General features: G+C 38.4%; 1 non-coding gene across 1 annotated transcript; it reads left to right on the top strand.

The window, feature by feature from the left end:
* The first annotated feature begins 7,821 nt into the window (after nt 1-7,821).
* On the top strand, nt 7,822-7,925 carry LOC148573563 (small nucleolar RNA R71). Its single transcript, XR_015905673.1, has one exon. It is a non-coding gene; the product is annotated as a small nucleolar RNA R71 (small nucleolar RNA).
* Nucleotides 7,926-20,597: the final 12,672 nt, after the last annotated feature.

Here is a 20,597-nt window from a genome sequence, read left to right as displayed (position 1 = left end):
ATGAAAGATATTTGAAAAAGATAACTTTGGATTTTGAAAAAGATAATGTGAAGATTTGAAAAAGATGTTGATGAGTTGAAAAGATTTTAGAAGGAAAAGAGATAGATTTGTTTTGGAAAATTTGAAAAAGAGTTGGATTGGATTGAAAAAGAATTTGTGTTTATGGATTAAGATACATTTGATATTTTTAAAGTAGGGTTTTTAGAAATTAGGGTTTGTAACATGTTTATGCAAGAAATCATGAATTGAAACATGAAAATTAAAATTAAAATAAAAAATGTGAAATAAAAACGAATTTACCTCCTCCCCACCATCCTGGCGTTAAACGCCCAAATGCTGCTTCTCCTGGGCATTCAACGCCCAGCTGTTGCTTCTTTCTGGCGTTGAACGCCAGGAACTCCTTTGTCACTGGGTGTTTTTCTGAATGCCCAGGATGATGTCAATCTGGCGTTAAACGCCCAGAAGCTGCTTCTTTCTGGCGTTTAATGCCCAGATGGCTATCATTACTGGCGTTAAACGCCCAGTAGATGCTCCTTTTGGGCGTTTAACGCCCAATTGTGCCTCTTACTGGCGTTTTCTTGCCAGTGAGCTCTTTTTCTCTGTTTTGTGTGCTGAATCATTCTGTAACCCTGTGAACCTATACAATTGACTCTTTACCTTATTAATAGTGAACTTTATATAAACAAATAAAATCAAAAATAGGGCAAAACAACAGAAAAAGTTTTCCCAATGGCTGGGTTGCCTCCCAGCAAGCGCTTTTTTATTGTCTTTAGCTGGACCTTGCTGAGCTTTTAATCTAGCCTCAGCCTTGAGCACTCTTGCTCAACATTACCTTCAAGATAGTGTTTGATTCTCTGTCCATTAACAATGAACTTCTTATCAGAATCAATGTCTTGAAGCTCCACATAGCCATATGGTGATACACTTGTAATCACATATGGTCCCCTCCACCGGAATTTCAGTTTCCCGGGGAATAGCCTGAGCCTAGAGTTAAACAATAGAACTTTTTGTCCTAGTTCAAAGATTCTAGATGACAGCTTTCTGTCATGCCACCTTTTTTATTTCTCTTTCTAAAGCTTGGCATTTTCGAAAGCAGTGAATCTGAACTCCTCTAGCTCATTCAGCTGGAGCAATCTTTTTTCTCCAGCTAATTTGGCATCAAAGTTTAGGAATCTGATTGCCCAGTAGGCCTTATGTTTCAGTTCCACGGGCAGGTGACAAGCCTTACCATACACAAGTTGGTATGGAGAGGTCCCTATAGGAGTCTTGAATGCTGTTCTGTAAGCCCATAGAGCATCATCCAAGCTTCGTGCCCAATCCTTTCTACGGGTACTTACAGTCTGTTTCAGGATTCTTTTTAGTTCTCTGTTAGAAACTTTAGCTTGCCCATTTGTCTGTGGATGATATGGAGTCGCCACCTTGTGTCGAATCCCATACCGAACCATGGCAGAGTAAAGATGTTTGTTGCAGAAGTGAGTGCCCCAATCACTGATTAGGACCCTAGGGACACCAAACCTGCTGAAGATATGTTTCTGGAGGAACTTCAGCACTTCTTTAGTATCATTGGTGGGTGTGGCAATGGCCTCTACCCATTTTGATACATAGTCGACTGCCACCAGAATATAAGTGTTTGAGTATAATGGTGGGAAAGGCCCCATGAAATCAATACCCCATACATCAAACAACTCAATCTCCAAGATTCCTTGTTGAGGCATGGCGTAACTATGAGGCAAATTACCAGCTCTCTGACAACTGTCACAGTTACGTACAAACTCTCGGGAATCTCTGTAGAGTGTAGGCCAGTAGAAACCACATTGGAGGACCTTGGTGGCTGTGAGATGAGAATTGCGGAATGTAAAATTGGCGGAAAAAGTAAATGACAAGAAATTGAAATGGCGGAATCTTAAATTGCATGAATTAAAGAGCAGAAACTAAATTGCTGAAATTAAAAGGGAATGGGGGTGATTGCATGAATTGAGTTGCAGAATGTAAAGAGAAGATGGAAATCAGAATTGGGGGATTCATTGGGTTATAGGAGATATTGAGATCTCCGAATCAAAACATGTTTATCTCTTCCTCAAGCAATGCGTTCATTGAATTTTGCTTGGCAATCTTATATGATTGGATCCCAATCCCTTGGTTCACCAATTCTCTCTAAAAATGAACAAATTCCCAATCCCTTGGTTTAAATGTTCATAAGAAGAGATGATGCTCGATCACTGATTATACCACACAGTTTCATGAACCACAATTTGGTAGGATTACATGTCACAATATCCATCCAAACCCCAATCCAATTCACTGTGAGAAAGCTTCTCTAGCATGAATCCTCCATTCCTTTCCCAAGGTTCCGAAGGATTCCAATTATGGGTAGTTTCTTTCCCAAGACAACTACCCAATGGAATTAGATCGAGAAGCTTTCTAACAAAATTCAAGAGAAAAGATTGAAGAAGAAGATAAACTATTATTGATTCATTGAATTACAATAGAGCTCCCTAACCCAATGAAAGGGGGTTTAGTGAGTCATAGCTCTGAATTCAATTACAAAGATATGAAAACTAGCTAAAAAATGAAAAGGTGAAAAGTCTCTTCTAACTTAAATTCTATCCTATTTATACACTTTCTATATTGAGCTTCTGTTGTGTTTCTTGGGCTTTGAGGCCTCTCCCTGCTTTCCTTTTGCCTTGGGTTCATGATCCATAATCTTGATGAGGCTGCTGATCCAAATTCTGTAACATTCATTGAGCCAACTTAGTGATAATCAAATAATGGCACATGACTCAATAAATTGAAATTTCAGACTCATCAATCCTTCAGGCCCAATCCCATAATCCATGATATTCAATTGGGTTTCATACCAGAATAAGTTTAAGTTAATGTTTGTGCTCAAATACTAACTTAAACCACAATATTTTTGGTCCAGAAACCTTTTCCAAGAGTGGCGTTTAAGTTGCAGTTTAAGCTTAAACTGCAGCTTAAACGCCAGACACTTCCAGTGAGGCCTTTTGTAGAAGCACGTTTAAGCTTCAGTTTAAGGTTAAACTGAAGCTTAAACGTGGAAATGGAAGAAGGCAGCCTGGAGAGTCATGTAGTCGAACACGTTTAAGCTTCAGTTTAAGGTTAAACTGAAGCTTAAACGTGGATATAGGAAAGGCAGCCCTGGAGGTCGAACACGTTTAACCTCCAATTTAAGGTTAAACTGGAGGTTAAACGTGGAAATGGAAGGAGGCATCCTGGAGGTCGAACACGTTTAACCTCCAGTTTAAGGTTAAACTGGAGGTTAAACGTGGAAGCTTAGAAGGGTAGCCTTGGAGGTGTCGAACACGTTTAAGCTCCAGTTTGAGGTCAAACTGGAGCTTAAACGTGGAAATGGAGAGAGCAACCCTGGAGGAGAAAACTTGGTCGAACACGTTTAAGCTCCAGTTTGAGGTCAAACTGGAGCTTAAACGTGGAAATGGCTCCCTGGTGCTTTTCCCATTCTGGCGTTTAACCTCCAGTTTAAGGTTAAACTGGAGGTTAAACGTGGAACTCCTTCCTGAGTGGCATTCTCATTCTGGCGTTTAACCTCCAGTTTAAGGTTAAACTGGAGGTTAAACGTGGAATGCTTCTTTGGTGAGACTTTCATTCTGGCGTTTAACCTCCAGTTTAAGGTTAAACTGGAGGTTAAACTTCAATTCCAGCATTTCTTAGCCTTCCTGATTCTGGCGTTTAAGCTCCAGTTTAGGCTTAAACTGGAACTTAAACTCCACATGTGATATTCAAGCTTCCTTTATTGATTTTGTTGCTTCCTTGCTTAGCCTCTTCTTCCCTGAAATCATCCAAACAATTGCATCAAAGTCTTGCAAAATTTTCATGAGAAATCTTCCATTCATAGCATTCAAGTAATATAACTAAAACTCATGGAATTTGCATTAAAATCATACTGTTTGGATGGTTCATTGCTTTGTTCTTCATTTAACCATTTTTGGTTACTTTAAGCTCAAGAAAATGCATAAAACAACTAAAACTAACAGAAAAATGCTAGTGAAACTAGCCTAAGATGCCTTGGCATCACAACACCAAACTTAATACTTGCTTGTCCCTAAGCAAGTCCTGAGTTATTTGAGAAGAAAGTATGAAACAGAAAGCAATTACATTGGCTACATTAGCAAGCATTTGAAGTTCATCAGAAGGGTTTTATGCAGAAAGTTGCAGCATCACTTTTTCCTACTTATCAGGTAAGATTATCACTTTTTTATTGCATCCATCAAACACTGCTATGGCCTCTTGTTATTCTTATGTCTTTGGCACTTTTCTCTTCTTTGTTTTTCTTTTCTTTTTCTTAGAGCTCCTTTGCTCCTTGTTTGCTTAGTGTCATGTGTTGCACAAGCCTTTGGCATTTTCTTTTTCTTATCAGTGCACTACACATATCCACTTTTAGGCATTTTAGTTCACATTTCTTCTTGAGACATTGGTGCCCAGCACCTCTTTGTGTCACTAAATGTTTTGTATTTAGGTTGCTCTTGATAATGGACTTTTGGTTGATAATCCCGGGTTAGTTAACCCAAGTTACCAAGTGTTGAAACACTCCTCAGAACCTATTCATCCAAGCATATCCTTAATACATAAACACCACAGGCATTTGTCTCAGAAGTTCAAACCATTGGTGCCTAGCTTATTTTCTCAATCAAAATTTTTTTTTTTTTTTGGTTGCCCTTTTTCAGTGGCTTTTTCTTCTTCTTTTTCTTTCTTTTTCATGGCCAAAGACATTTATTCATCAAGATCCATAGACAGTTTTCAATTTCTACACAAAAAATGATAATTTTACACTCTATTTCCAGTGATCTGACTAAACAATCAAGCATGCATACCACCACTTAATTCTACTTGATTTGTCACTAATTGAGCCAAGTTACTTTTGTTCAACTTTTCTTTTATTTTTGGAAACAGAACAAGCATGGCAAGCATTTGTTTAAGAAGGTGGAGTTATATCCAAACATCTAGGCATTCACTTTATTCAAAGCAATAAACAGACAAATATACTAAAAGCTTCACATTCCAGAAAGATTCAACATTTACAGTTTAAACCAGAACAAGCATGCTTTTGTTTGCCCTTTTTAAAGAATTATTAAGGAACAACACCACCTTGTGAAATTCCTTGTTTTCTCTTTGTTGCCAGGAAACAAATTGATTTCTCCTTCTTCTCCTAATTGTTGCTTTATGCTTTAAGATCCTTGTTTCCTTTCCTGCAAAGAGTGATGAAGTTGCTTGCTTCTCAAGCACTTGAGTGGTTAGCTCAACTATGTGTGGGTAAGTATCTGAGTCTTAAGTTGGTGTGTGAACACCAAACTTAGTCTCCCACTTACTTCTCTGTGCTTTGAATCCTTGAGTTCTCTTTGGAATGAAGTTGCTGCTAAGGGTTTTCAGCATTTATGTGACTGCTTAGAATGGTTGTTCCTCTCATATAATTCAAAGGTTGTTGTGTTCAGTTGATCTTTATGGTAGAACACCAAACTTAGAGTCACACATTCCCCTTTGAATTATTGATCCACGAATTCATTGTTTGGTGTGAAACACCAAACTTAATTCTTTGCAATGCACAGAAACTACTTCACCCTTTTTATTGAAACAAATAAAAGAAACAGCAAAAGGGTATTACCTCAGGTTGGGTTGCCTCCCAACAAGCGCTTCTTTAACGTCACTAGCTTGACGGTTGTCCCTTGTTAGGGTGGATTGTAGTGCTTGACGTCTTCTCCCCTCACTATGCAAACGTCCCCACTTGATTCCTTCATGACCTCTAAATGTTCCATAGAAAGAACTTTCCTGATTGTGAACACTTGAGGGCGCTGGGAAGGAATTGTTTTGAGGCCAGGTGGGATTGGCAGATAATGACTTGATATCACTTTATCTCCCGGAGAGAAACCTTCAGTGGGAATTTTCTTGTTTCTCCACCCTCTTGGCAATTTCTTTACAATTCTTCCCTTTCTCTTGAAGCTTTCTTCATTGACCCTTATGCCGGGAGGATCCTTCTGATCTGTTTCTATTGATTCTTGTGGCTTTAACTCTTGCAATTCTTGTTTGCTTTCTAAGGACTGTTTCAGAGTTTCAGCTGCCGGATTGCTTTCCTCCAAACACAGATGGCTACTCTCATCCTTAGGCTTTTCATGTTCTGGTTCAGGCTCAGATGCAGGTTTGAAAACATTGAAAATGAGCTGTTCATCATGTATTCTCAAAATTAGCTCTCCTTGTTCTACATCTATGAGTGCTCTAGCAGTGGCTAGAAATGGCCTCCCCAGAATGATGGGGTGTAGGTAGCTTTCCTCCATGTCCAAAATGACAAAGTCTGTGGGGAAAAAATAATTTCCCACTTTCACCAGCACATTCTCAACTACCCCTTCAGCTTGCTTCTGAGTTTTGTCAGCCAGTTGTATGATTACATCAGTGGATCTCACCTCATTCAGTTGTAGCCTCTTCATAAGAGTTAGAGGCATCACATTTATGCTAGCTCCTAGATCACAGAATCCTCTGTCAATTTTTGTTTCTCCTATGATGCAAGGAATACGAAAACTTCCTGGGTCTGTTTTCTTAGAGACTGTGTCCTTCTTGATGAGAGCACTGCATTCTTTGTTCATTGTTACAGTTTGTCCTCCCTTTAAAACTCTTTTCTTGCTCAGCAATTCCTTTAAATACTTGATATGTGTAGGCATCTGCTGGAGAATCTCAAGAAAGGGAATATTGATATGGAGAGACTTAAATGTCTCTAAAAACCTTGAATAGGTTTTCCCTTTTTCACCTCCTCCTAACCTCTGAGGAAATGGTGCTTTTGGTTGGTATATTTCCAGCATGCCTTTTTGCAGTTCCTTGGCTTGCTCAATTCCACTTTCCTGCTTAACTTCTTCCACACCTTCCTTCAAGATTTCTGGCTCCTGCTCTGAGGGCCTGATTCCTTCTTCTTCTGAAACTTCCTTCAATATGGTGATGGCCTTGCATTCTTCCCATCTCACTCTCTTTTGTTCCCCTTTAGGATTCTTTTCTGTGTCACTAGGGAACACTGCAGTTGATTTGGGGGCCTGTTGAGATAGCTCTCCTACTTGAGACTCCATCCTCTTGAGTTTTTCACCATGGTTTCTTAAGGTAGCTCTCACATCATCCCTGAAGCTTTTCAATTCGGTTATGTCTTGACTCATGGTTGCCATCATTCCTTCTATCCGGTTTAATTGATCTTGAAATTGTTGGTTCGGATTAGGTTGGGTAGGTTGATTATTTTGGCCATGATATGGTGGTTGGGAGTAAGTGTTTTGTGTGGCTTGGTATGATCTTTGGTTGGAGTTTTGGTATGTGGAATTGTTATGTTGGTTGTGGTTGTAAGGTTTGTGGTTTTGTGGTTGGGTTTGTTGGTTCCCCCACCCAAAGTTTGGGTGATTTTTCCATCCTGGGTTGTAAGTGTTGGAATGTGGATCATATGATTGCCTTTGTTGGTTTCCCACATAGTTGGCCTCTTCCCAATCACCTCCTTCAATGCTTACTTCCTCTTGATCTTGTGTGTGTATTGCAGCCACTTGCTTTGTTTCTAATTGCCTGGTAAGCTCTGCTAGTTGCTTGGCAAACACTTTGTTTTGGGCTAGAATTGTATCAACCTGGTTTAGCTCCATGACTCCCTTAGTGTTGTGCCTCTCTGATGCATAGTAGTACTCATTCTCAGCCACTGTCTCAATCACTTCAATGGCTTCTTCCACAGTCTTTTTCCTGTTTAATGAACCTCCTGATGAATGGTCTACAGCCTTCCTTGATTCATAAGAGAGTCCATCATAGAAAATATGCAATTGCACCCAGTCATGGAACATGTCCGGTGGGCATTTCCTTGTCAAATCCTTGAATCTCTCCCATGCCTCGTAGAGAGTTTCACCATCTTGTTGTCTAAAAGTCTGAACCTCAGATCGAAGCCTATTGACCTTTTGTGGGGGGTAGAAACGTGCCAGAAACTTGCTTTCCACCTCATCCCATGTTGTTAGACTCCCCCTTGGGAATGATTCCAGCCACTTAGCTGCTTTGTCCCTAAGTGAAAATGGGAACAAAAGCAGTTTATAGGCATCTTCCTGGACTCCATTGGACTTCACAGTGTCACAAATTCTCAGGAATTTTGTGAGATGTTGGTTGGGATCTTCATTAGCACTCCCACCAAATGAACAATGATTCTCCACAAGTGATATTAGCTGTGGTTTGAGTTCAAAATTGTTGGCCTGAATGGGTGGTTTCTGAATGCTGCTACCACAATTCCCAGAGGTTGGGTTTATGTATGAACTAAGAACCCTCCTCTCAGGAATGGCATTGTTTCCATCAGCTCTCTCATGGTTGTGAACTTCTCTATCCATGTTGAGATCTAGAGCTTCCTCAAAATTGTCCTCAGATTCTCCTTCAGATTCTTCTTCTCCCAGTACTCTCTTCCCTCTTGCTTCCCTTCTAAGTCTATGAAGGGTCCTCTCTGGTTCGGTATATGGCGGAGTTGATGTCTCTCCTCTCCTACCTGTCATACAAGAACACAGCACAGGCAACAACAAGTGAAATACTCTTGGTTAATGGAAGAGTATGGTTAGAGCAATTGAGGAATTAATTCAAACAGTTAGTGAGTCAGTGAGTTAGTTGCTTGAATTTAAAGGCATAAAGAAAGAAAGCATGTAACAGAGTGCAGAAATTAAAATTCAACAAGTAACTTGTACTGAATTAATCAAAACAAAAAAAATGCTCAATCTAGTTAACTTCCAATTGGAGAATTGTCAATCGAAAACCAATCCCCGGCAACGGCGCCATAAACTTGATGCGCATAAACTAGTTATGCTACGATTTAGGAAATTGCACGATCGGCAAAATTCCTTCCGGCAAGTGCACCGGTTATCGTCAAGTAAAAACTCACAATAGAGTGAGGTCGAATCCCACAAGGATTGGTTGAGTGAGCAATTCGGATTAGAAGTGTGTTCTAGTTGAGCGGAATCAAGATTGAGATGAGAATTGCGGAATGTAAAATTGGCGGGAAAAGTAAATGACAAGAAATTGAAATGGCGGAATCTTAAATTGCATGAATTAAAGAGCAGAAACTAAATTGCTGAAATTAAAAGGGAATGGGGGTGATTGCATGAATTGAGTTGCAGAATGTAAAGAGAAGATGGAAATCAGAATTGGGGGATTCATTGGGTTATAGGAGATATTGAGATCTCCGAATCAAAACATGTTTATCTCTTCCTCAAGCAATGCGTTCATTGAATTTTGCTTGGCAATCTTATATGATTGGATCCCAATCCCTTGGTTCACCAATTCTCTCTAAAAATGAACAAATTCCCAATCCCTTGGTTTAAATGTTCATAAGAAGAGATGATGCTCGATCACTGATTATACCACACAGTTTCATGAACCACAATTTGGTAGGATTACATGTCACAATATCCATCCAAACCCCAATCCAATTCACTGTGAGAAAGCTTCTCTAGCATGAATCCTCCATTCCTTTCCCAAGGTTCCGAAGGATTCCAATTATGGGTAGTTTCTTTCCCAAGACAACTACCCAATGGAATTAGATCGAGAAGCTTTCTAACAAAATTCAAGAGAAAAGATTGAAGAAGAAGATAAACTATTATTGATTCATTGAATTACAATAGAGCTCCCTAACCCAATGAAAGGGGGTTTAGTGAGTCATAGCTCTGAATTCAATTACAAAGATATGAAAACTAGCTAAAAAATGAAAAGGTGAAAAGTCTCTTCTAACTTAAATTCTATCCTATTTATACACTTTCTATATTGAGCTTCTGTTGTGTTTCTTGGGCTTTGAGGCCTCTCCCTGCTTTCCTTTTGCCTTGGGTTCATGATCCATAATCTTGATGAGGCTGCTGATCCAAATTCTGTAACATTCATTGAGCCAACTTAGTGATAATCAAATAATGGCACATGACTCAATAAATTGAAATTTCAGACTCATCAATCCTTCAGGCCCAATCCCATAATCCATGATATTCAATTGGGTTTCATACCAGAATAAGTTTAAGTTAATGTTTGTGCTCAAATACTAACTTAAACCACAATATTTTTGGTCCAGAAACCTTTTCCAAGAGTGGCGTTTAAGTTGCAGTTTAAGCTTAAACTGCAGCTTAAACGCCAGACACTTCCAGTGAGGCCTTTTGTAGAAGCACGTTTAAGCTTCAGTTTAAGGTTAAACTGAAGCTTAAACGTGGAAATGGAAGAAGGCAGCCCTGGAGAGTCATGTAGTCGAACACGTTTAAGCTTCAGTTTAAGGTTAAACTGAAGCTTAAACGTGGATATAGGAAAGGCAGCCCTGGAGGTCGAACACGTTTAACCTCCAATTTAAGGTTAAACTGGAGGTTAAACGTGGAAATGGAAGGAGGCATCCTGGAGGTCGAACACGTTTAACCTCCAGTTTAAGGTTAAACTGGAGGTTAAACGTGGAAGCTTAGAAGGGTAGCCTTGGAGGTGTCGAACACGTTTAAGCTCCAGTTTGAGGTCAAACTGGAGCTTAAACGTGGAAATGGAGAGAGCAACCCTGGAGGAGAAAACTTGGTCGAACACGTTTAAGCTCCAGTTTGAGGTCAAACTGGAGCTTAAACGTGGAAATGGCTCCCTGGTGCTTTTCCCATTCTGGCGTTTAACCTCCAGTTTAAGGTTAAACTGGAGGTTAAACGTGGAACTCCTTCCTGAGTGGCATTCTCATTCTGGCGTTTAACCTCCAGTTTAAGGTTAAACTGGAGGTTAAACGTGGAATGCTTCTTTGGTGAGACTTTCATTCTGGCGTTTAACCTCCAGTTTAAGGTTAAACTGGAGGTTAAACTTCAATTCCAGCATTTCTTAGCCTTCCTGATTCTGGCGTTTAAGCTCCAGTTTAGGCTTAAACTGGAACTTAAACTCCACATGTGATATTCAAGCTTCCTTTATTGATTTTGTTGCTTCCTTGCTTAGCCTCTTCTTCCCTGAAATCATCCAAACAATTGCATCAAAGTCTTGCAAAATTTTCATGAGAAATCTTCCATTCATAGCATTCAAGTAATATAACTAAAACTCATGGAATTTGCATTAAAATCATACTGTTTGGATGGTTCATTGCTTTGTTCTTCATTTAACCATTTTTGGTTACTTTAAGCTCAAGAAAATGCATAAAACAACTAAAACTAACAGAAAAATGCTAGTGAAACTAGCCTAAGATGCCTTGGCATCATCCCACAAGTAGTACTTTACATTGGTAATTAATTTTTTCTTTTGTTGCCTGCTATACTCCTTGGGTATGAACCTTGCAGCTTTATAGTTTGCAATGTCTGCAAACCATGGTGTTTCCTGAATGGCAAACAAATGCTCATCCGGAAAGGTCTCAGAGATTTCAAGAGAGGGGAAGGACGTCCGTTCTACTGGCTCTATCCGGGACAGATGATCAGCCACTTGGTTCTCTGTTCCTTTTCTGTCTCTTATTTCTATATCAAACTCTTGCAGAAGCAACACCCATCTTATGAGCCTGGGTTTTGAATCCTGCTTTGTGAGTAGATATTTAAGAGCAGCATGGTCAGTGTACATAATCACTTTTGATCCTACTAAGTATGATCTAAACTTGTCAATGGCATAGACCACTGCAAGTAATTCCTTTTCTGTGGTTGTGTAATTTTTCTAGGCATCATTTAAAACACGGCTAGCATAATAAATGACATGCAGAAGCTTGTCATGCCTCTGTCCCAGTATTGCACCAATGGCGTGATCACTGGCATCACACATTAATTCGAATGGTAAAGTCCAGTCTGGTGCAGAGATAACTGGTGCTGTGACCAGCTTAGCTTTCAGAGTTTCAAACGCCTGCAGGCACTCTGTGTCAAACACAAATGGCATGTCAGCAGCTAGCAGGTTGCTTAGAGGTTTTGCAATTTTTAAAAAATCCTTTATAAACCTCCTATAGAATCTTGCATGCCCCAGAAAGCTTCTGATTGCCTTATCATTGGCAGGTGGTGGTAATTTTTTAATTACTTCTATTTTAGCTTGATCCACCTCTATTCCCTTGTTTGAAATTTTATGTCCAAGGACAATCCCTTCAGTCACCAAAAAGTGACATTTTCCCAGTTTAAAACCAAGTTGGTCTCTTGGCATCTTTTCAAAACCAGTGTCAGGTGATCAAGACAGGAGCTGAATGAGTCTCCATATACTGAGAAGTCATCCATGAAGACTTCCAGAAATTTTTCCACCATATCAGAGAAAATAGAGAGCATGTATCTCTGAAAGGTTGCAGGTGCATTACGCAGCCCAAATGGCATCCTTCTATAAGCAAACACTCCAGATAGACATGTGAATGCTGTCTTCTCTTGATCCTGGGGATCTACTGCAATTTGGTTGTAGCCTGAATAGCCATCCAAAAAACAGTAATAATCATGACCTACTAGTCTTTCTAGCATCTGGTCTATGAATGGTAAAGGAAAATGATCCTTTCTGGTGGCTGTATTGAGCCTTTTGTAGTCAATACACATGCGCCACCCTGTAACTGTTCTTGTAGGAACCAGTTCATTTTTTCATTATGAACCACTGTCATGCCTCCCTTTTTTGGGATAACTTGGACAGGGCTCACCCAGGGGCTATCAGAAATAGGATAAATAATCCCAGCCTCCAGTAATTTGGTGACCTCTTTCTGCACCACTTCCTTCATGGCTGGATTTAGCTGCCTCTGTGGTTGAACCACTGGCTTAGCATTGTCCTCCAATAAGATCTTGTGCATGCATCTAGTTGGGCTTATGCCCTTAAGGTCACCTATAGACCACCCAAGAGCTGTCTTGTGTGTCCGTAGCACTTGAATTAGTGCTTCCTCTTCCTGTGGATTTAAAGCAGAGCTTATGATCACTGGAAAAGTGTCACCTTCTCCCAGAAATGCATATTTCAGGGATGGTGGTAATGGTTTGAGCTCGGGCTTAGGAGGTTTTTCCTCTTCCTGAAGAAATTTCAAAGGCTCTTTCAATTCCTCTGAATCCTCAAGACCAGGCTGAACATCTTTAAAGATATCTTCCAACTCTGATTCGAGACTCTCAGCCATGTTGATCTCCTCTACCAAAGAGTCAATAAGATCAACTTTCATGCAGTCTTTTGGTGTGTCTGGATGCTGCATGGCATTGACAGCATTCAACTTAAACTCATCCTCATTGACTCTCAGGGTGACTTCCCCCTTTTGGACATCAATGAGAGTTCGTCCAGTTGCTAGGAAAGGTCTTCCTAGGATGAGAGTAGCACTCTTGTGCTCTTCCATTTCCAGCACTACAAAGTCAGTGGGAAAGGCGAATGGCCCAACCCTGATAATCATGTCCTCAATCACGCCTGATGGGTATTTAATGGAGCCATCAGCAAGTTGGAGACATATCCGGGTTGGTTTAACTTCTTCAGTTAAACCAAGCTTTCTGATAGTGGATGCAGGTATTAGGTTGATGCTTACCCCAAGATCACATAAGGCTGTCTTGGTGCAATTACCCTCTAATATGCATGGTATCAGAAAGCTTTCGGGATCTTTAAGCTTTTCTGGAAAGCTTTTCAAAATGACTGCACTGCATTCTTCAGTGAGGAGAACTCTTTCAGTTTCTCTCCAATCCTTCTTATGACTCAAGATCTCTTTCATGAACTTGGCATAAGAAGGTATTTGCTCAAGTGCCTCTGCAAACGGAATCTTTATTTCAAGAGTCCTGAGATAATCTGCAAAGCGAGCAAATTGCTTATCCTGCTCCTCTTGGCGGAGTTTTTGAGGATAAGGTATCTTGGCTTTATATTCTTCAACCTTAGTTGCTGCAGGTTTATTTCCTACAGAGGTGGCTGGAGAAGCCTTTTTAGAGGGGTTGTTATCAGTACTTGTGTATGTCTGATCCCTCACTGGCATTTGAATGCCAGGGTTAGAAGCTGGAGTGACGTTGGACGCCAGCTCCTCACCTGTTCCTGGCGTCTGAACGCCAAAACTGTGCTTCTTTTGGGCGTTCAACGCCAATTCCTTGCTTGTTTCTGGCGTTGAACGCCAGGACTGAGCATGGTTTGGGCGTTCAACGCCAGCTTTCCACCCAATTTCTGGCGTTTGATTGCCAGAATTATTCCTCTCCGGGCTCTTACTGTCCTCAGATGGATTTTGGGTAGTTTGCTCTTTTCTTGACTTTCTGCTACCTTGAGGAGGGGCATCTAATGTTTTCCCACTTCTCAATTGAACTGCTTGACACTCTTCTGTTATTTATTTTGACAGCTGCTGCTTTGTTTGCTTTAATTGTACTTCCATATTTATATTAGCCATTCTTGTCTCTTGTAGTCTCTCCTTGAATTCGGCTAACTGTTTTGTTAGAAAATCCAATTGCTGATTAAATTCAGTAGCTTGTTCTGTAGGACTGAGTTCAGCAGTTACTGTTTTAGCCTCTTCTTTCATGGAAGGTTCACTGCTTAGGTACAGATGCTGATTTCTGGCAACTGTATCAATGAGCTCTTGAGCTTCTTCAATTGTCTTTCTCATGTGGATAGATCCACTAGCTGAGTAATCTAGAGAAATCTGAGCCCTTCCTGTAAGCCCATAATAGAAGATGTCTAACTGAACCCACTCTGAAAACATTTCAGAGGGACACTTTCTTAGCATCTCTCTGTATCTCTCCCATGCATCATAAAGAGATTCATTATCTCCTTGTTTAAAGCCTTGGATGTCCAGCCATAGCTGTGTCATCCTTTTTGGAGGGAAATATTGATTCAAGAATTTTTTTGACAGTTGTTTCCATGTCCTTATGCTAGCCTTAGGTTGGTTATTTAACCACATCTTAGCTTGGTCTTTTACAGCAAATAGAAACAGTAATAGTCTGTAGACATCCTGATCCACTTCCTTATCATGAACTGTGTCAGCAATTTATAAAAACTGTGCCAGAAACTCTGTAGGTTCTTCCTGTGGAAGACCAGAAGACTGGCAACTTTGCTGCACCATGATAATGAGTTGAGGATTCAACTCAAAGCTACTGACTTCAATGGAGGGTATACTGATACTACTCCCATATGAAGTAGTAGTGGGATTAGCATATGACCCCAGAGTCCTTCAGGACTGTTCATTTCCACTTAGATCCATGATAGAGAAAGGGAGATGATGTAGAATAGAGAAAAAAATTATTTTTATTTATTTATTTATTTCAAAAATAAAATAAATTAAAATAAAATAAATAAAAATGGGTGAAGATTTTCGAAAAAATGAAGAAAAAGAAAGAAGAAAAATGGTTAGGAAGTTTTGAAAAAAATATGATTGAAAGGATTTGATTGGAAAAGATATGATTTGAAAAAGATATGATTTTTAAATTTGATGACTAATTTAATGCTGATTTTTCGAAAATTATGAGTGGAATGAAGAAAAGATATTTTTTTTATTTTTGAATTTTATGATGAAAGAGAAAAACACATAAAAGACACACAACTTAAAATTTTTGGATCTAATGCTACTTGTTTTTGAAAATTTTGGAGGGAAAATACCAAGGAACACCAAACTTAAAAATTTTAAGATCAAAACACAAGGAAGACTCAAGAACACTTTGAAGAATCACAAGAACAACAAGAACATGAAGGTGGAACACCAAACTTAAAATTTTTAGTAAACCAAAATAAAATTTTCGAAAACCAAAGAAAAATCAACAAGAAAACACCAAACTTAAAGTCTGGCACAAGATTTAATAGAAAAATTATTTTTGAAAAAGGAACTTAAAAAGAAGATACGCAATTACCAAGAACATAGACCAACGCTCTAGCCAATTGGGCAGTAAATGTAACACTTGTTTTGAAGAAGTATTTTTAATAACTAAGAATAAATTTTTTTCGAAAACTACTGTTTTGAAAAGGCACAAGAAAAACAAGAAAAGAAACAGAACAAGAAAAACTAAAGATCAAACAAGAAAAATAAACAAGAACAACTTAAAGATGAGGAAAGAACAAAGAACACAAATTTCGAAAATTTTAAAAGAATATAAAAACATGCAATTGACACCAAACTTAAAATATGGAACTAAACTCAAACAGAAAAACTCAATTATCAGTTTATAAAATTTTTGAAAAATTTAAAAAGAGAAAATAAGGATTTTAAAAGAAAAATTTTTCCTAATCTAAGCAACAAAATAAACCGTTAGTTGTCCAAACTCGAATAATCCCCGGCAACGGCGCCAAAAACTTGGTGCACGAATTGTGAATCACACTTTTCACAACTCGTACCACTAACCAGCAAGTGCACTGGGTCATCCAAGTAATACCTTACGTGAGTAAGGGTCGAATCCACGGAGATTGTTGGCTTGAAGCAATCTATGGTTATCTTGTAACTCTTAGTCAGGATATTAATTTGTGGTTATCAGTTGACTTGCAAATGAACAAGAGAGCATGAATTAAAGGTTACTTGTTATGCAGTAATAGAGAATATGTTGGGGTTTTGGAGATGCTTTGTCTTCTGAATTTCAGCTTTTCTCTTGTATTCCTCTTCCGTCATGCATGCAAAAGTGCAAAGTTCCTTCTATGGCAAGCTGTGTGTTGGTGGATCACCGTTGTCAATGGCTACCATCCGTCCTCTCAGTGAAAAGGGTCGACGTGTGCTGTCACTACACGGCTAATCATCTGTCGGTTCCCACTCATGCTGGAATAAGATCCATTGATCCTTTTGCGTCTGTCACTACGCCCAACACTCGCGAGTTTGAAGCTCGCCACAGCCATCCAATCCCAGAATCCTACTCGGAATACCACAGACAAGGTTTAGACTTTCCGGATTCTCATGATTGCCGCCATCAATCTAGCTTATACCACAAAGATTCTGATTAAGGAATCTAAGAGATACTCATTCAATCTGATGTAGAACGGAGGTGGTTGTCAGACACATGTTCATGGATTGAGGAAGGTGATGAGTGTCACGGATCATCACCTTCTCTATAATTAAGAGTGAATGAATATCTTAGATAGGAACACGCATGTTTGAATGGAAAACAGAAATAATTGCATTAATTCATCGAAACACAGCAGAGCTCCTCACCCCCAACAATGGAGTTTAGAGACTCATGCCGTCAAAGAGTACAAAGTTCAGATCTAAAAATGTCATGAGGTACAAAATAAATCTCTAAAAGTTGTTTAAATACTAAACTAGTAACCTAGGTTTACAGAAAATGAATAAACTAAGATAATTGGTGCAGAAATCCACTTCTGGGGCCCACTTGGTGTGTGCTGGGGCTGAGAGTTAAGCTTCTCACGTGCCTGGGCTGTTTTGGGCGTTCACTGCCAAGTTGTAACCTTTTTCTGGCGTTGAACTCCAACTTGTAACTTGTTTCTGGCGCTAGACGCCAGACTGCAACATGGAACTGGCGTTGAACGCCAGTTTATGTCGTCTATCCTTGAGCAAAGTATGAACTATTATATATTGCTGGAAAGCCCTGGATGTCTACTTTCCAACGCAATTGGAAGCACGCCAATTGGACTCTTGTAGCTCCAGAAAATCCATTCCGAGTGCTGAGAGGTCAGAATCCAACAGCATCATCAGCAGTCCTTTTTCAGCCTGAATTAGATTTTTGCTCAGCTCCCTTAATTTCTGCCAGAAAATACCTGAAATTATAAAAAATCACACAATCTCATAGTAAAGTCCAAAAATTTGAATTTTTTCTAGAAACTAATAAAAATATACTAAAAACTTAACTGAAACATGCTAAAAACTACATGAAATTAACCCCAAAAGCGTATAAAATATCCGCTCATCAGACACCTGAATTCGATGTAAGCTTTCAAACCTTAAAAGAAAGATTAACCTCAGTGCCACCATTTGTGATACCAGAGCCAAATAAATTGTTCGGAATTACTGCAATTCATTATCGAAGCACTTAGGATGTGAGCGGATGCAACAATGTGATGTGGTGATGAATGCCCTCAGCAGGGAGACTCTGAGTACTGTTTGGAGGATTTAATGCCGTTAGGAAATCATGAATTGAGTAACCAAGTCCACTTACTTTTCGCCTATCGGAGCGAACTATTCATCAAAAAATTAGTGAGACTATACATCGTAAAGATAGTAAGGTTGCACAATGCGTTAATTGCTTCTGTGATGGTTTGGACTCGGAAAATCAAGCATCTTATCTCGAATTTGGTAGCCGAGACGACGGAAAAGAGATTAAGTAAATCCGAGTTAAGATTCTAACTACGCAAGGCCAACAGAAGAGTAGATAGTTTGAAGAAGGAAGTTACGCATTCTGGACGGTTAGTTCAATAGACTAGAATCGACGAGCAATCAAAACTAAAGGGTTGAAACCGAAGTGTATTAGGCCGTTTGAAGTATTAAGACGGATTAGGGGACGAGTGGCATATTAAATAGTTTTACCGCCGTATCCTTTGAGCCTGCACGACATACCACACATTTCACGGCATCGGTAATATACTTCTGAGGTAAGCTATGTCTTAGAACCTGAGGCAGTTCAATTGAAAAGAGGATTTGACATTTCAAATAACTCCAGTTAGAATTGACGATACCAGTATTAAGCAACTACGTGGAAAAGAAGTGTCATTAGTTAATGTTGCTTGGAGTTGAGCTGGAATTGAGGAGTACAGCTAAGAACTTGAGTCAGAAATATGGAAAGACTACCCACACCTATTTTTAGGAAACTAAATCTGAATTTTGAGAGAAAAATTCTTAATTAGGTTGGCAGGATATAAACCCTGCAAATTAAGGTAGTATATATGTGAAATTGGAACTCATTTGAAGAGATTGGAAGCTTAATTGAGCCTTGGGTGCTGAGGTTTTGGTGTTGAAGGCTTGTGACCTTATCAATTTGGGTGTTTTTGGCTTAGGGAAGAAATCGGCCAATGTATTGTTTTGGTTTCTCGTATGTAATATATAATATCTTGTGAAAACTTAGGCTAGACGACCAAATGATAAGATGAATCATATGTTGGTGTACATGTGGTAGTTTTGATTATTGAATTATGTGTTGTTTGATGTGGGTATTACATATGTTGTTGTTAAATGGATGTGGTGGATGGTTGATGAAATAATGATTATTTTGAATAGCAATGATATATTGATGATTGAGTATAAATGTGGTGTTGAATGTGAATGGTTCGGGTTGGAATTAGCAAAATTGTGTATGGGATTGTATGATGTGAATGTAAAATAATAATATGTAGTTTGGTATGCTTTGATGTTGTTTGAAACTTGGAGTGCATGTTTGAGTTAGAAAATGTGGTAAAAATAGAGGTTAGTATTTTAGATGAAAAACTTGATTTTAACGAACTTTGGCGATCCATAACTGGAGCCTCGAATTTTGGATTGGAATGAAATTTGTTTCAAATTAAAGATACACATTTATATACCAAATTTCAATACCCAAACACATATAAAGAAGGGATTTACTAGGGTTTGAGGGTCCTTACTTTAACTGTACCTCAAGCTAATAAAAATCCACTAATTCCTCAAGCTAATCGTATCCTATAACATCAAAAATCAAATATCTCAACACCTCACAATATTGAATTTTTGAAATTGAGGAGGAGAAGATTGAAAATGAAATTGTGACTTTCTTACCAAATTGAGTACCGGACTTTGTAGAGCTCGTTACAGCAGTCGCATGGCCGTAAACGGTGTGACAATCGGAACTCGGAGTTGAAAGATATGTGGATTTGAATGGAAAAACAAGGGTTTGGGAACTTTTCTTCTCTTCCCTTATGTGTTCCAATGTGAAACAGCAAGGAAGGAGGAAGGAATGACCTGAGCTCATTCAGTTAAGTGAACTAGTTGGGCCTTTGGGTCCGTTGTGGGTCCTGTTGACTGGTTCGGCCCACTCGGTCCAATCTTGGACCAAAATTTTTAAAATTAGTGTCAAAATTCGTATTTTAATTAATTCTTTTTCATTAAACTATAAAATTTTATTTTCTAATTTTTTTATTAATATTTAATTTATTGACTAATTATTTGTTAATTATGTAGGAGTTACACACAACAAATATTGTATTCAAAGAAATTTTTTCAAACCTAAAATGATATGCTATTTTTTTTATTACTACTATTTGTTGTTTTTCTCATTTATTGTTTTTGATTCTACATTGCAATTAAACATTTTAGGTATTTTTATTATTTTTTATCATAGTTAATTTTGGTCTAAATATACTCGTGATTTTTCACGGACAAAAATACTAATAATAACTAAATCTAAGAGGTCATTGCATTATGAAGGTCATTATTTATATATCTAAATTTCTAAGATATTGATACCAAATAAATTTAGAAAAATATTTCTATGATAAAAAAATCTATTTTTTCTTGACATAATTGTTAACTGTGGTAGCCCAAATAACTTCGACTACTATAGTATTTTGTGTAATATTATAACTATTGAGTTTCAAAAGTTTTTAAAAAATATGAACATAATATTTGGATTTGTTAAGATATTTTTTCTTACTATAAAATAAATGCATTAAAATTTAATTTTTTGTATTTTTAATAAAAAATTTTTAATTTTATAATCTTAACACGTGCCCTTAAATCCTGCAAAGTATTAGAGTTTGTACATTAAAATTTTGTAAATGATCCACATTGACTTTGTGGTTGACCATGACTTACAAATTTGACTTTATAAATAATTTGATTCGCATTATAT

Source organism: Arachis ipaensis, chromosome B2 (assembly GCF_059453495.1).
Source record: "Arachis ipaensis isolate K30076 ecotype BB chromosome B2, ASM5945349v1, whole genome shotgun sequence".
NCBI lineage: Eukaryota > Viridiplantae > Streptophyta > Magnoliopsida > Fabales > Fabaceae > Arachis > Arachis ipaensis.
This window is presented reverse-complemented; position numbering and strand designations above follow the sequence as displayed.